Consider the following 15648-nt stretch of genomic DNA (forward strand, 5'->3'; position numbering starts at 1 on the left):
TCAGAGCCATCCTGTCCATTCACAGATAGAAAGGCACCTGTAGAGTCCAATTCACAAATTGTCCGACTATGCATTCATAGTTCATCATAAACCTGGAAAACAAAATGTGGTTGTGGATGCTCTTGGTTTGGTGAGAGCCATGAGAATAGACTCAGCCTGGTTTTGTGAGGATATCTGGCAAATATTTTTAGGACAGTAGGTTCTGTTCAATATATCAACAGATGTACCAAAGGAGACTCTGACTGAGGTGGTTCAAGGCAATTCAGGTATGATTATTGGTCCGGGTACAAACTTTCCGGCCTATGAAGGTAACAGGAATGTCTTTCCAGCAATTTTACAGAAAATGGTTTTAGTGTGTTATGATAATTAAGCAGCAGGGCAGTTAGGATATGAAGAGACCCTGATACAGATATCCAACAGATTTTTTTGGGGAGGGGGGTTGGACATGGATATTAGGAAAATATCCGGTCCTTATCTTGCATGTCAAGAAAAGAAAGCACTGCCAAGGAGAGGAGTTCTGTATTTAAGGGAAATGCTCCAACGTACACGTTGACTGGAAAGGCCTGTTACCAGAAATATTACCTGGAAATTGTTGGTAGTGTATGAGACCCTCTCAAAGTATGTGGTGATTCAGACACTATAGAATAAAAGGAGTGTGATAGTTATGGCTGCTTTCATGAAACATACAGGGTATGTCTAGACTACATGGCTCCTTTGACAGAGCCATATAGATGAGTTTACTAGACATAGGAAAATGAAGCGGCGATTTAAATAATCGCTGCTTCATTTACATCAAAATGGCCGCCGCACTGTGCCGATCAGTTGTTTGGTGGCACAGCGGGGCAGTCTGGACGCGCCGCGGTCAAAAAGGGAAGCCTTTATTGACCGCTCCGGTAAACCTCATGTCACGAGGCTTCCCTTGTCGACCGCGGCGCGTCCAGACTGCCCCTCTTGCTGATATAGAGGGCTGAACATTTCTTTTTTTGTATTGGATTGTGAACTGGTGGGCAGATTCACTGACAGAAAGGGGGTGTGGGGCTCAGCTGCCATTCCTGAGGGATGCAGAAGAGGATTTGGACGTAGCCAGCAGGGTTTCTATGACTCATGATTGGAGACCACCAGCCAATTCTAAAGGTGGAATTGCCCAGGTGTCCTCAGAACTTCAGTGCACCAGACAGTCTGTCCACAACAAAGTGGCTTGACCTGTGAACATGAACCCTGACATTGCTTATAATTAATATCCAACTACAAGTGATGTCTCCCTGACTGAATATCAGACTTGAGCCAGCAGACCAACAGGAAACCTGCACGGGTGACAGACTGCCTGGATTCCTAGGAATTGTTTTACATTCTTTCTAGGGGGCTGTGCCCCCTCTCTCTGGCCACTAGGCATGCCAACCCCACTAAGGGGGGGTCAGGAGCAGGCTGGGAGCAGGGTGTCTGACTAGGGCAAGGGTGCCTGACCAGGGCAAGGGTGCAAGAGCAAGGGAGGGTGCAGGAGTGGGTGTCTCAGCATGAGAGGATGGGGGACACTTATTTGTGCAGGTACCACCTCCTGCTGCTCCCATAGGGCAGTGCTTCTTCCCCACAAGCCAGATTGTCTAGCAAGGCTCAAGGTTTTCTCCCTTCCCCCACCCCCCCAGCAGGAAGCCAATGCTGGCACTCCAACCTGGGGGGGGGGGGGGGAGGACAGCGAGCCTAGAACACCAGCACAGGCTCCCCGCTGCAGGGGGAAAGAGGGAGGCTGAGCTTGAGCTGCAGAGCCTCCTCATGCTTACTTGAATGTGGGGTGAATGTGCACTTTTCAGACCCTCCCTGTGTATGGGCCTGGGGGAGCAGCAGAGCTCACTGAGTGCCCTCCAGCCACCCCCAACCCCCACTGGTAGGACCTGGGAGCCAGGGCTGGAGGCAGCCGGGCCGTGGGTGATGGAGCCCAGCAGCAGGCAGTGGAATGGGGAGCTGGACATGCATTCAGCGCAGTGAGTAGCCACCACCGCCCTGACCCTCCTTCAGGGGATCTCGGGGGCAGTGAGGAGCCAGGTACCCTCCAAGGAGGGGTGGGACCAGAAGAATGACCAGGCTGAGCTGGTACCCCCAGGGGCCTGCCACCCTTCCCCCTCGCCCCCCCCTCACTGCCGCCTTGGCCGCCCCCAGCTCTGACCTTGTTCCTGGGTGAGAGGAGGAATCAGCCCCCCAGCCTTCCCACAACTGGCCAGAGCATGCTTACTTGAGGGACCATGGGCGAGGGGGTGCGTTCACACCCTACGTACCCCCTCTGAATATGGGTCTGACTTGATAGGACAGGGGAAGTGGTGTGTGGGGGGCAGTGCTGCTGGGAGACAGTGAAGGGTTCCTGCCCTGCCGCTTTCCCTTCTCCTTCTCACTCTGCCGACACTGATGACATCATTCTATTCTCTGATGGGGAAAACTTTATTATAGATAGAGATTGTAAGGGGGGAGGGGAATGGAGGGTGTAATGACCAGTATAGACAGCACTTTCACCAAGAGAGGGTATTGTATCTTTATATTATTGTGGATTTGTTGTCTTGTGTGTTTATGGTTTATATCTGATCTCGGGTTTTATCTGAAAGTTAAGTCCTGCCTGTATGTGCTGGAGTTGGCACTTGCAATGTTTCAATAAATCTTTGCGATTCCATAAGGGGGAGTACATTATATTCTTCTATGCTTGCTGGTTCAGTGGGCTGATCAATTCTGTTGTGTAGGCAGGCTTGATTTGATGGATTATACATTTTACATTATGTGCCAAGGCCTGGAGTTTTAAAGATAAAAGCTTTTTTACAAATCAAACCACATACATTAACTCTTTAAATTGTGACTTGCTGTGCAGGGAAGGTGTTTCAATGTCTTGTGATTTTTAACAGTGTCATTAATTAAGTTGAATCGAGTTCTATATGAGCCTTCTTCTCATGTTCATTAAGGCCTCCTTACAGCTCCTGGCGGTGCAATGGGGCCTTATATGAAACCCTACTTAACAGTCCCTTTACACGGCTAATGAGGTCTATAAGGGGATTGGTGCAAATGAGAAGCAAGCCTTATAGCTGACAATAGCAACTACTACGTAATATTCGGTACTGTAGAATCTGCAGTGTAAAAGGGTACTTTTATTACTATGCCAATGGAAACCCTCCAACTAAAAACCAAGGGCCATTTTCTCATCTTGTGTAAATCACTGTGACTCCTCATTATCACTAAAGTCAATGGAGGTAATCTGCCCACTGCTCCTTTTTCAAATGTGGCTGTTATGTTAGAATCTTCTGACTTATACATTCCGTATTCCCCAATTAAGGAAATATGATTTATGAACATCCTGCATTTTAAAAATGAAGCAGAGGTTTCCTGGAACAGTTTTATGTATTTGTGCTCAGAACTAGAAGAGATGTTGGTGCAAAGGAAAGACAAACTTGAAAGGTTTGGGTCTATCTGACAGCATGCTATGTGAAATAACATCTCTTTGGCAGCTTCCTACTTTTCCTCAGTGATGCAGTGGGGTGACATTGAATCATGGAATCCTTCAGCATTTAATGTTACAAAACATTCTAAAAGCACTGTGGTAGAAAGCAGATTGTGACCTCATTCTCAGTTCTGTTGAACATAGCAGAAGTATTTTGATGACATGAAAAATGAGGGATCATGTCATACTGCAAACCATTAACAAGCCTGCAAAGCATAGGATATACATTTACATATATTTTCATTACAGTTCATTTGAAAAGAATTTTTGCTGACTTTTAGTTCCTTAAAATTGGCCTCTTAAGCACATGACTTGGCCAGAATCCATAATTTACTCATTTTCCTGACAGGGCTCTGGAGATCAGCATTTTCCACTGACCTATCATTCTTCTAGCCAAAGGCAAACGTCTGCTGTGCAGAAATAAGCAATGAACCTTGAGTGGCAGCACAATCAAGATGCTAGTCCTTTGGTTTCCTATGTTTGCAACTGGAAATGGTAAGGACTGTCTAGTTAATAAATATGTAACCCAGACCAACCAAGATCACTGAGAAAGGAGAGTGAAGTCTGCTCTACAATCTTAGCTAAGAGCAAGTTGGCTTTTCGCTCACATGGTGGAGACACGCGGCTTTAACTCTTAACGTGCCAACTTCAATCCCACCTGCAGACCACCAGAGTCCACTGACTTTACAAATGCACAGCAAACTTTGCATTCTTGTTTAAACCCTTCTGTGAAGTCTTTGTGGCCTGATGATAACCTTAATGCCACCTGTGATTTGACAACTGCTAAAGTATACATGAGAGATATGAATGCAATTCACTTACATGCTGGACACAGAAGATAGGTTCTGGAGGGCATTTCATAGTGATTAACTATACAATTAGTTTTATTTTCCATGGGTTTCCCTGCATTATGTGTACATTCTCCTGTTTTTTCTATGCTAATATATCTTGATCCTGTTACACTGATGACAGCCTGTGATCTCACATTAAATTAATTTTAAAGAATTGCTGCATTCTATTATAACACTACACGTGTCAATATCACACACAGTATCCACCCTTGTATTATGCACGTAGCCCTTTACTTTATATTGACTAATTATAAATTCCCAACTCCAAAGAGATTCCTCTCATTGAGAATTGGCCCTCAAGGTTCCAATATAAATGCATCTGAAAAAATCATGTTTCTTAAAGAAAACAAGCATGACTTTCAATGAAGTCAGCTTACTATTCTTGTTACTCAGATTTTTTTCCAAATCGTCCCTATGTAATAGTGCTAATTAATGCATACATAATATTTACTTAGCTATTTTTAGGTCAAGCATTTCCTTAAGTATAGTTTTTAAAACATCCAGTTATTGATTCCTTTCCCAAGCTTACACTGTTGATCACTATTACAGTGAGGCAGGCAAACCTTTTCCATAGATGTAACCCATTCCTCCTCAGGAAAAATTACAAATCACATGCTGCCAATGTAATATACCTCTATGTCATGAAAGCAAAATTTAAGTCTCTATTATGTACCATCTTCAGCTGTTTTTTTCTCCCTTCTTCCTTTTGACTCATCTTGGATCAGAATCATTGCTTCTGTCAGAGCTGTGCCTACTGTTCCTCCCACTTCCTATGCTAGTCCCAAACTTCTCACCCTCCTCCTCCCTTCCACTGGCTTGCTAACATCTGTCAAGACTGTTTCCATGTTTGGAAGTGCCCCTTGCCTTCTTTGAGTGCCCCTTTGTGATCATTTTCCTGTTTTTAAACTGTTTTCCTCTCCCCTGGTGCTATGTGAAAGCTTCAGGCAAACAGAAGAAACTATACTGGTAAACAGTGAAAGGGTATGTCTACACATCAAAGTTAATTCGAAATAACAGCTGCTATTTCAAATTAATGTTAATAGTGTCTACACAGGCAAACCACTATTTCAAATTAAATTTGAAATAGCGGGGTGCTTAATTCGAATTTGATAAATCCCATTCTACAAGTAGTAACACCAAACTCGAATTAGCTAATTCGAAATAAGTGCTGGGTAGACACTTATTTCAAAATAGGGGGCCTCCAGCCTTCCCAGGGTGCCATGGTGGCCACTCCAGCCTCAAGCAAGAACACTCCTCTCCCTCCCTCCCTCTCTCCCTCCCTCCCCCGGAGCCCTTAAAAGGGTAGACTCTGGCCACAGTGCCTGTGCCAGCTCCAAGCCTGTCTCTGCCCCGACCCAGTGGTCCCAAAACATGAGCCAGCAAGCCACCAGCAGCCAGCCCTCCACTGCTCCCCAGGAGCAGTCTGCCAGCTCCCAGGAGCGTGCCAGGGCCCAGAGAAGGTGGGCACCTTCCTGGTCCACTGTGGAGATCAGGGTGGACCTTACTCAGGTTGGGGGGGGGATGCCCCCAATGTCCATGATCTCCACACTAGATGGAGGAACGCGGCCGTCTATGGCAGGATAGCTGCCAACAAAGGCCACATGCAATCCCAGGAGCAAGTTCACATGAAAATCAAGGTGGTCCATCAAGACCCCCAATCCTGAGCCCTGAGCTTCCTCTCCCCCTTCTTTCCCTTGCTTCCCCCTTCCAGCTCCCTCCTCCCAGGTTTCCCCATCCCCACTCCCACCCTCTCTCCCACCTCCTTTCCCTAGTCTCACCAGAGTTTCATCCCCCCACTCTGTTTTGTTAAATAAAGAGAGTTTGTATTCTTGAAAATATGTGTACTTTATTTGAAATCAGGAAGCTGGGTTGGGGAGAAGGGTAAGTGGAAGGGCATGAGGGAGGAATGAGGCACAAGCCTCCAGTGGGGCAGACCAGGGAGGCTCTGAGTGCTTCTCAGGGTGGAAGCTCTCCCGCAGGGCCTCCTGGATACTGACAGCCCCCCGATGGACCTCCTGGATGGAAGCCTGCAGAAAGTGCAGCCAGGCTCGCAGCAACATGTTCACGAGAAGCACCAGAGTGCCCAGGGGCAACTCTGGCTCCATGTTGCAGAGTGCTCTGGTGTCCCAAGTGAAGGCAACCAGAGCACTCCGAGACACAAATGCTTTGCTGTCCCTCAGCGAGGCAGGCAAGCAAACAGGGACACCTGAGAACCAGCTGCCCGGGGGTGTGTGTGTGTGTCCCTTTAAGCACAAGCCTTAGATAGCCTCAGGCAACAACTACACAAAGACACTCCTGACCTGCTGCCCTACCCCGACCTGGTTCCGGCCGGCCTTAAATACGAATCAGTGTCCACTCAGTGTAGACATGATATTTTGAATTAGCAAAACGCTAATTCAAACTGCATTTTGTGTGTAGACATGTTAATTTGAATTAGCTTAATTCGGATTAACTATTTCGAATTAAGATAACTCAAATTAACGCTGTAGTGTAGACATACCCAAAGTGACTAGACAGTGAAGATATGGCCACACCGTAGTTAGAAGGTATAATTTCCAGCTCCAGTTGACGTACACATGCTAACTGTGATCCAGCTAACACACTAGAATAGCACTGTGGCCGCAGTGGCTTAGGCTAGTCATCTGAGTATATCTGAGCTCCTGGTTATGTATTTGGGTGGCTAGCTTAAGCTGCCCTCCATGTTGCCACAGCCACACTACTATTTTTAGTGCACTTGATCAGAGTTACCAGGTGTATGTCTACCCAAGCTGGGAATTACACCTCCAACCTGCTAAGCAGACATGAACTAAACAAACTGGAAAAAAGAAGACAGGAAAAAGTATTTCCCCTCTTTTCCTTTCCTGTTATAGTCAAATCTGTTTTTTACTCCTAACAATGTGTGACGAGGAAAGTCATAATGCAGCTTATGCCATTCCCAATGTTACCCTGAACATGAGTTTTATGTTGACAAGGGTATACAAAATGGAGTCCACAGAACTTCCATTTTGTTTAAAGAATGCTTTCTCCCTCAGATGCAGCTTCCCGCCAAAACCGCAGCTTTGTGCACACGACCCCACCTATGCACCCATCCCTAAGCCATGTGCACTCGGTTCTAACATCTGCACTCAGCCCCAACATCGTTGCACTCATTCTTAAAAGGTGCACTCACTCCACTCACCAGCTGCACATGGCCCTAATTCTGCACCCAGCTCATTAACATCTTTTTCCCATCACAGAGCCCATATAAGCTCTGATCTGAGAGAGTTCAGGTTGGTTCCTCTGGTTTCTTTGATCTCTCCAAGTTCCTGTGGTTCCAATCCTTTTTCCCTGTCATCTTTGGATTAATGGTTTTGATTTGGTGAGGACTTGGTTTTGACTCATTAACCACCTTGCGTATGATGGGAATGCCCTACGTGGAAGGTATTTGGCTAGAGTCATTGGACTGAGACTGGACTTACCATCTACCACCACTTACCTTCTGGACCGGACAGTTTAGCTGGAGGGCGACCAGTACCGTATCCTGAGAAGCCATTCTCCAAGCGATTGAAGGTCCTCCCAGCATTCTTCTGCCAAGAGGCGAGGATTATCACTTCGAGGGATCTCCCCGCTTGTCCTCCTTCAAGGCTTCCAATTAGCCACGAAGTAGAAGGTCATGGACGCCGATCACCACATATTTTGTAAAGTATACCTTTCTTTGTATTGGGATATTTCCTATTTTCTTGATTCTAGGAATAAGGTGAGTGAGTTGTGTTTATTATTCCTGTTTGTGCTGTTCATTCAAAATCCATGGTTTGGTCCCAAACTTTGTGTTGCCTGATTATTGGGTCCATAAATTGCTGGTGATAGAGATATGGATTACCAGGCAAACCTCGCTTCTGACTCTGGGATCAGTTACATCTAGTCAGAACAGGTCTAATTTCATTTTAAATTAACGCGTTACATCGTTCCCAATGTAACACCAAGATAGGGCAAGTTGTCCAGTACAAATTGTAAGTTGTAACAGTTGCAAAGGTCATTGGCCACCAGTGGCTGAAATCATGGTAAAACCCCAGTGCAGCCATGGCCTCTGAGGCAGACACAGTGCCTTAACTCTTCATTCTGTGAACAAGAGGAAAATCAGAAGTGGCTTTTTTGCCATTGTTCAGACTGTTCTATGCCTCTCTGCAGCCTGATGCAATTAGTTTAGTACAGCTGTGTTCAAATTTAAAAATAGATAAAAATAAGATAATGATCACTATAAGGCACGAAACTCATCTTTCTCAACTACTGAAGTGGAAAGAACTGATAATTACATCTCATATAGCTACTTGATGTTCATTTCTGAATAAAGGGAAAGCCCTTTGATTCCAAAATTATTCCTTGATATTGTTTCCCTTTAAGTCTCCTCATATAAAACTTTTCAGTTCATAGAATGATTTAGATGTTATAGGTACAATATCACAAGGGAGGGAGTGAATCCTATATCAACTGCCCTGATGCAGCCCAATGTCCGTTACCTGCCTTCTAGGTACAATATCACAAGGGAGGGAGTGAATCCTATATCAACTGCCCTGATACAGCCCAATGTCCGTTACCTGCCTTCTAGGTAATCAGGGTTCTATATACACTCTGTACAATGCTGGAACGTGCCACAGAAATTGGCATTTTGCCACATTTCCTAGGTCCGGCTGATAGTTCCTGTCCCTCCTTGCCTTGAGGGCTAGAGAGAGGAGCCTGCCCAAAGCTCTAAGTCCATCGCACACCTAGGTCTGTCTGCATTGCAATCAGTCTAGTTCCCTGAAAACAGCCTAGCTCCTTGGCAGAACTGGGCTCAGGAAACAAACCCGTGCCACTGCCTATGCCAGATTTTAGCAAGCAAGCTCAATCAAAGCCAGCCCAAGCCTACATATGCTGCAATTTTACCTCCTGACTGCCATATAGACATTATATACCCAGAAAGAGGGGAGCTAAGCCTATGTAACTGGGCAGCTGAACAACAGGCAGCTGAGTGAATGGGAGGAGCGGTTGAAGCCAAAGCTCAGAGGGAAGGAAGGATGGTCTGGCTGCATTCACTTGCTCCTCTTCGTTGCTTTCATGTCACTGTCTGTCTCTCTCATTGAGGCTCAGCCTCACCCAGACTGTAAAAAGCCAGAGACTTACTACTCATATCTAGTCACCCCCTCCCCCCGTCAGAGACACTATTCTGACACCAATAGTTTTGGGTTGTGACAAGTTCTTGGGAGACGTTATCAGGCTATAGTTATTGATCAAAGACCTGTGCAAGGTATACATCTGGATGAACAAGTGGAATTTTAGTGGCAACTGGGTTAGAATGAAAGCCATTTTAAGTCAAAAGCAATGTATTTCACATTTTCTGGGTTTTTGTTTGTTTTAATTAGTTCACCCTGGAATAGCACCATCTTTGTTCTAAAAATGGGGGATCCTGAGATTCCCTGATGATTTAGATAGGTGCTACTTGTTGATAATTCTAGATATATTATAATTCTAGATTTAAATGGCCAAATTGCTTGCATCCCAAAAGCCTTACTAGCTGAAGGCTTCAATGTTTGTTTTGCCTGTACATTATCCTAGCAGATCAGCATTTAGTTTCAACTTCGGACTGTCAAGCTAGCTGGTTCAGTACTCTGAACTGATAACAGGTCTCTGAAGAAAAAATGGGAGGTTGCAGGTGGTTTGGGCAGTCCTTCTCTCTAGGTCTCCAGGCCTCTGCTGACCTCATGTTACTATGGCCTAGCTACATGTGAATGAGGTAAGTTGGATCCTTCATTTTCAGATTTTTTTTTTTAAATTGAAAATGTCCTAAGTTTTACAACATTTAGTTTTTTCCTGATCCTTCCCTCAGGTTTTGGACCACTCAAATATATGAAAACAGTGTTTATGTTAAAATCCAACGTTTTACATTAGGTAGATGCAATAATCTTAGTAATAAACAAATCAAAGGCAAATGTGAGGATATCTGTAAAAGTAAGGCAATATACTTTTGTGCACAAAAAATATACAAGCCCACATCCAGAAACAGGTGTTAGCATATGTGTATGTACTGATAGTGTACAATTAAATAAACTGCTTTTATTTTAAATACTCTTACTGTTCTCTCTTTGTTGCTTTTTTCTGTTCTCTCATCTGTCAATATTAATCCCAATATCTACCCAGAAAACTGAAGTTTAACGTTCTTCCAATTATTTTCACCCAATTTTTAATTTTTGAAATAAACACTGATAAATTGCAAGGAAACTTTAAATACTGAAAACGAAGGGCATTGGAGGAAAGAAAAGAGCTTTAAGTGAGCATCACTGCTTCTCTCTCTCTCTCTCTTCCCTCGTTATTATTTAGGTCTGTCTCATAGATTTATTATCTACTGCCAGAGCAGAGGTATCTGGGTAGGAAAGCCAATAGCAGCGTAGCAAATGGGGCCCTGAATATTGTATAATCAGTTTGAAGAGCAATGAAAAAATGTGCATAAGTCTTTGTGAGCATGTGATGGAGTGTATATACCACACACTGCCAATAAAGGGTTAATAGGAGCCTGATGTCCCAGTTAGCACATGAGGGTAGGTCAGATCCAGTTTAATGTTATACCTAGTAGAGGAGGAACAAAGATTACCACCTGCTAGTATTTGGCCTTGCCAATTTTTTTACTGGATTTGCCAGTTGCCAGAAAAATATTTAAATTTGTTTTTTTATGTGGGTCAAGAGTTGCATTATTGCCGAGGGACTCCTAATGTTTGTGTGTTCAGCTAAACATTCTACAGTACTCCCAATTCCATAGTTCAAGCGACTTTGTGAGGGAGGAGCAGTGGCACCATCCCATTCCAGTTGCTCAAAGGAGAGGAAAGAGGGGAGGTGCCCTGAGCTGCTAGGCTCCCTAGCTCCTTCCTTCCCTGGTCCTCCTTAAACAGCAGCTTCAGCTTGCCCAAGGAAGGAGGGCCAGGAGACCGAGCTGTTCTTGTAGCAGCTCTTGTTGGTTACTCAGTCCCAAGAGGCAGGCAAATGGGGCAGAGGGCTCAAATTCACTATTGAGTTGGAAATTCTCATGCCATTGTGAGACTGACCCCAGCCAAAATTGTGTCACAAGTTGAAAAATGTGAAAGTTCACAAAGCTGGCTACAGGGTTACTAGACTAGAACCCAGAGCGTAGAAGGGCCTGGGTTCTCCTGTGGCCCCACCAAGGTATATGGTATATGAAACTCCTGGGCTGAGGGCCGGTATTAGTGAAATCCCTGGACTAAGCGGGAAAGGGTGAGGAAGTCTAAGGCTGAGCCAGTGTGAGGCCAGTGGACTCCATTTGATAGGCTCTTGGTTTTCCAAAGGAGGGTAATAGGAGCTGGGCTAGGGTTCAGTGAGTTGCAGGGAGACTGTGCTTAGACAAAGTGTCAGGGAAGGATTCTAGAAGCAGTTTGACAAGGAGACTGAGAATCAGTGGGGCGTAGGATTGCCAGCCTTCCTAACTGGACAGATCAGATGCCATTTGCGGCAATGGCGCCTGGTTGGGGAAGGTGGCAACCCTAGCAGGGCAGGAAAAGGAAGGTGTGGATGGGAAGACCGATTTAACAGTAGCCAAATTGCAGAGGGCAAATTGGAACTGGCTAGACAAACAGATGGGGGCAAGGAGTTATGAGAGGGGGAGAGAGTGAAATTGGACCTGAAGCCTGGGTAGGGGGCTGGGATTGAGAGTTGGTGAAGAGAGGTACCATGTGGGGACAAGTGACTGAAGGCCAGGCAGAAAAGAAAGCAGAACAAACAAAGAGCAGGGCAGGGGAACTGGGACTGCCCGGAGAAGAAGACTAAGACAGGTGAGATGGCTATAAGGGGGAAAAGTGGTCAAGAACAAGGGAAACGGGCAGAAGAGTGTGTGCCCACTTGATCACACTCCTGTCAGAGCCTGCAATGAAACTCAAGATTCCCCAGTCTCACCATTCTTCTGAGTCAGCACGTATCTTTGAAACCTGCTGACAAAGTGTTTTATCCTCCTTTAGTGAAACTCTCTAGATGATGAGTCTACTACTGCTACAAGTTTCTCCATTAACTCAAATAGTAGGGGTTGGTGCAGTAGATCTAAAGGTTGCAACTCCACTGGTGACTCATGTTGGTGTCAGTATGATGCCCCATGATGGAGCTTCTGTTTTTTCAGATAGCTTAAAAACAAAAACTAGACTTGCACACACAACCTACATTAGAAGAACATTATTAAAGTGGAATACTCAAAAGTGAGGACATGCCAGAAATCAGTTTGCCTGTAGGCTTGAGAATCCTCTAGTCCAAGAGCAGCAACTGGGTCATGTGTCTTGAGTGATGAACCATGTGTTACAAACTGGGAATGGCTGAAGACAAATAAGAGTGCTCAGCCTCGGCTTCTTTTCCCTTGAAGTGTCTTTCTGAATCAGGCCCATTTCAAATACTGGCTACTTGAAGCAATAGACACAGTGAGAAGTTTGTGAGCATCTCCTAAGCTGGAATATGTTTATGTAACACCAGCTGTCTAGTTGTTTGAATAAACAAATTGTTTGTACAATCACAGTCTATTCATGGATAATTTGTGTCTAGAAATGTTGAAAAAATATTCACTGTGAAGAACTGGCCCAGCTGTCTAGGAGCTTCTCTTCTTGTTCTCCCGGCACTGCCCTGCATGTGACAGTAGCCAATGGCTTGAGGAATAAATGTGGCTGAGCCTCAGCTCATGACTCATTCCAAGACCTATGTTTCCAAGGGCCTTCAAAACACCAGCCTAGGTTTTACCTGCCAGAACGCCACATTTCTGAGCAAAGGCAAAAGAAATAAAAACGTAAACAGCTTGTGGGAGAGGGATTCCACATAACCCAGTATGTTTGGGCTGACAGTATCTCTTTAATATATATTGCAAGTGACAGCAGAAGTTCTGGTAAAGTGCTGATATGCTTCCTGCTGCTGACCAGAAAAATTAACAGGAGAAAGGCAGAACTGTTGATTTAAGAAACAACAATGGGTGACCCTGTCTTGCCTTGGAGACTGATCAATGTACATCAGTAATGTGTACTTTTATTTTGCTTTTTGCTTCCAGAGGGGATTTTGTGTTGTGTTTATGTTTGGAAATAATATTGGTGTTGGGATACGGTTCAAGTTATTGCATTGAGATGAAGTATGCCCCCCCTTTTTTTTGTCCTCAAGAACATTGGACAAATTCTCTGGTGCACTGGCTACATTGCACTGCTGTAGCTTGATAAAGCAGCTATAAAGCAAGTCCCTGATATTATACTGAAGGTATGTTTACACTGCAATTAAAAACCCGCCACTGGCTGATGCCAACTGACTCGAGCCCGCAGGGTTTGGCCTAAGCAGCTGTTCAGTGTAGACTTACAAGCTGTGGCCTCAACTTGAGGATCCTTGGAGGACCCCAGATCTGCAGCCCAAACCCAAACATCTACACGGTAGCTGAACAGCATCTTAGCTAAAGCCCTGTAAGAGCTGGTCTGGGCAGTTGCACATGTTTAATTGCAGTGTAGTCATAACCTGAGGGGCCACTTAAACCAAGTTTACAGCTGCGTCATGTTGCCAGAGCAGTGTGAAGTAACTGCCCTGTATGATTATATATATATGTGGGTGTGTGTGGAGGGAGGAGGGGCAATGTAAGATTTAACATGCCCTAAACTTTTCATTGTTTCCTACTTTTTGAATGCTTAGGTTTTGTAAAGAATCTGCAAAGAAACTACCCGGTTGTCATTTAAGCCCTAACCCTGCTAACACTACACTAAACCTAGAAGGTCGGGTTAAGGTATGCAACTCCAGCTATGCAAAATATGCAGCTGGAGTTGGCGCCAAGCTCAACTTAAGGTAAGCTATCTTCACAAAGGGAGGCCGATGGGAGCAAAAGCTCCCTTCAGCTTCCCGTACTCTTGGTGACTGCCAGGAATACCGAGGGCCACCCTCAGCATTCAATTCAGCAGGTCTTATCTAGACCTATTAAATTGATCACCAGAAGAGCGATCTGTGGTGTGGCAAGTGAAGACACCGGGCTAAGCATTTGGGTTCAATGGGACTACTCCAACACATTAATTTATGTGTGTTTTTAAGTGTGTGGATGCCTAGGGCTTTTCTTACCTTTGTTTTTTCTTTTTTTAAATTAAAGGTTAAGTGTTTTGCTTTTTGGAGGGAAAAATAAACTCCATATGTTCAGTAAAATGGTATTTCTTTATAACAGAGCAACGTAACTCTAATAAAATGATGAAAGCAAAAATAGTATTTTCAAGTAATAAGATGTATGGAATATAGCAAATTATTCTGGCACACAAAATTCAAGGGTAGTGCCAATAAAAGTAATATGAAAAGAAAGAAAAGGATTTTTAAATGGATTTAAATCACACAATTAGTCTTTTCCAAGTGGTGCTGCATTGAGTTTAATATTTTGGTCATTTTGTGCTATAAAACTGTAATTTTTAATAATGTAAACCTTCATGATTGACAACTTTTTTTTTAAGGGTTACTCTTTACATTGATAAACGGTTTACTACTGAATCCATCTCATATCTTGACAGAGTAATTCAAAGGTAGATTTCCACCTGAAAGTATTTATTTAAATAGCAATGTCCCTTTGCTCATTTGATGTAATCAGAAAACCAATTATCATAGTGCGCCCAACACTGCTTTGTTTGATATCTATAAAGTCCCACTGACATGAAGAGAAGCAGGATGACAGCTTTCAAGTAAAGAAACAAGAATTATCCAAATATCCTCTTGAATCTCACCTGGAATTATGTTGTCATTGTGTTTTAATGTCTTTACATGTATTTTCTGGACTCATTGTTTATAATGACAGTTTGGAAACCTGAAACTGAAATATATTTCCTTGCTAAACGATTTTCCTCCATCTTGAAGTACAATGAATGTTATTGTAAAATATAAATGATGGGCTGCCAGGATTAGGTGTTTGTTTTGTCTCCCCTCTTCCTCCCCCTTCCCCCCCCCCCCCCCGTACCTTCGCCTTCCAGTTGTTGAAAAACACATAAATAGTAATATTGGGGTGGGGGGGAACATGCACAGATTACATTCTTTACAAACAAATGCAGGGAAAAGGCAGGTTACATTTTGAACCTAGCAATCTTATTACATTTCCATACAGAAAAAGCAACCTGGTTGTTAGAGTACAATTACTTGTATTTATGTTAACAGAAAGAACATGAAGAAAGAACAGAAGTAACATCTGCAAAAGAGAGTGCAGTGTGTGCATCTCTCCTGTTATAGGCTGCAGCAATTCTGAGAAACTCTACGCACATGGAGATGGCTTAGAAATGAAAATGTTCCATGCACTGTAAATAAAAGGTATATCGGTTTCATTTGGGGTATGTACATAGT

At 44.1% G+C, this 15648-nt stretch overlaps 1 long non-coding RNA gene across 2 annotated transcripts in view; it reads left to right on the forward strand.

Moving 5' to 3' along the window:
• The window catches only part of LOC149525872 (uncharacterized), a 34447-nt gene that overhangs the window by 8642 nt on the left and 10157 nt on the right, over positions 1-15648 (forward strand). For both annotated transcript variants that reach the window (XR_016348550.1, XR_016348551.1), the window contains exon 2: positions 15466-15615. This is a non-coding gene — a long non-coding RNA (uncharacterized LOC149525872). The remainder of the gene's footprint in view (positions 1-15465; positions 15616-15648) is intronic.

The sequence above is a fragment of the Pelodiscus sinensis genome, chromosome 1 (assembly GCF_052426305.1).
Source record: "Pelodiscus sinensis isolate ZL-2025 chromosome 1, ASM5242630v1, whole genome shotgun sequence".
Classification (NCBI taxonomy): domain Eukaryota; kingdom Metazoa; phylum Chordata; order Testudines; family Trionychidae; genus Pelodiscus; species Pelodiscus sinensis.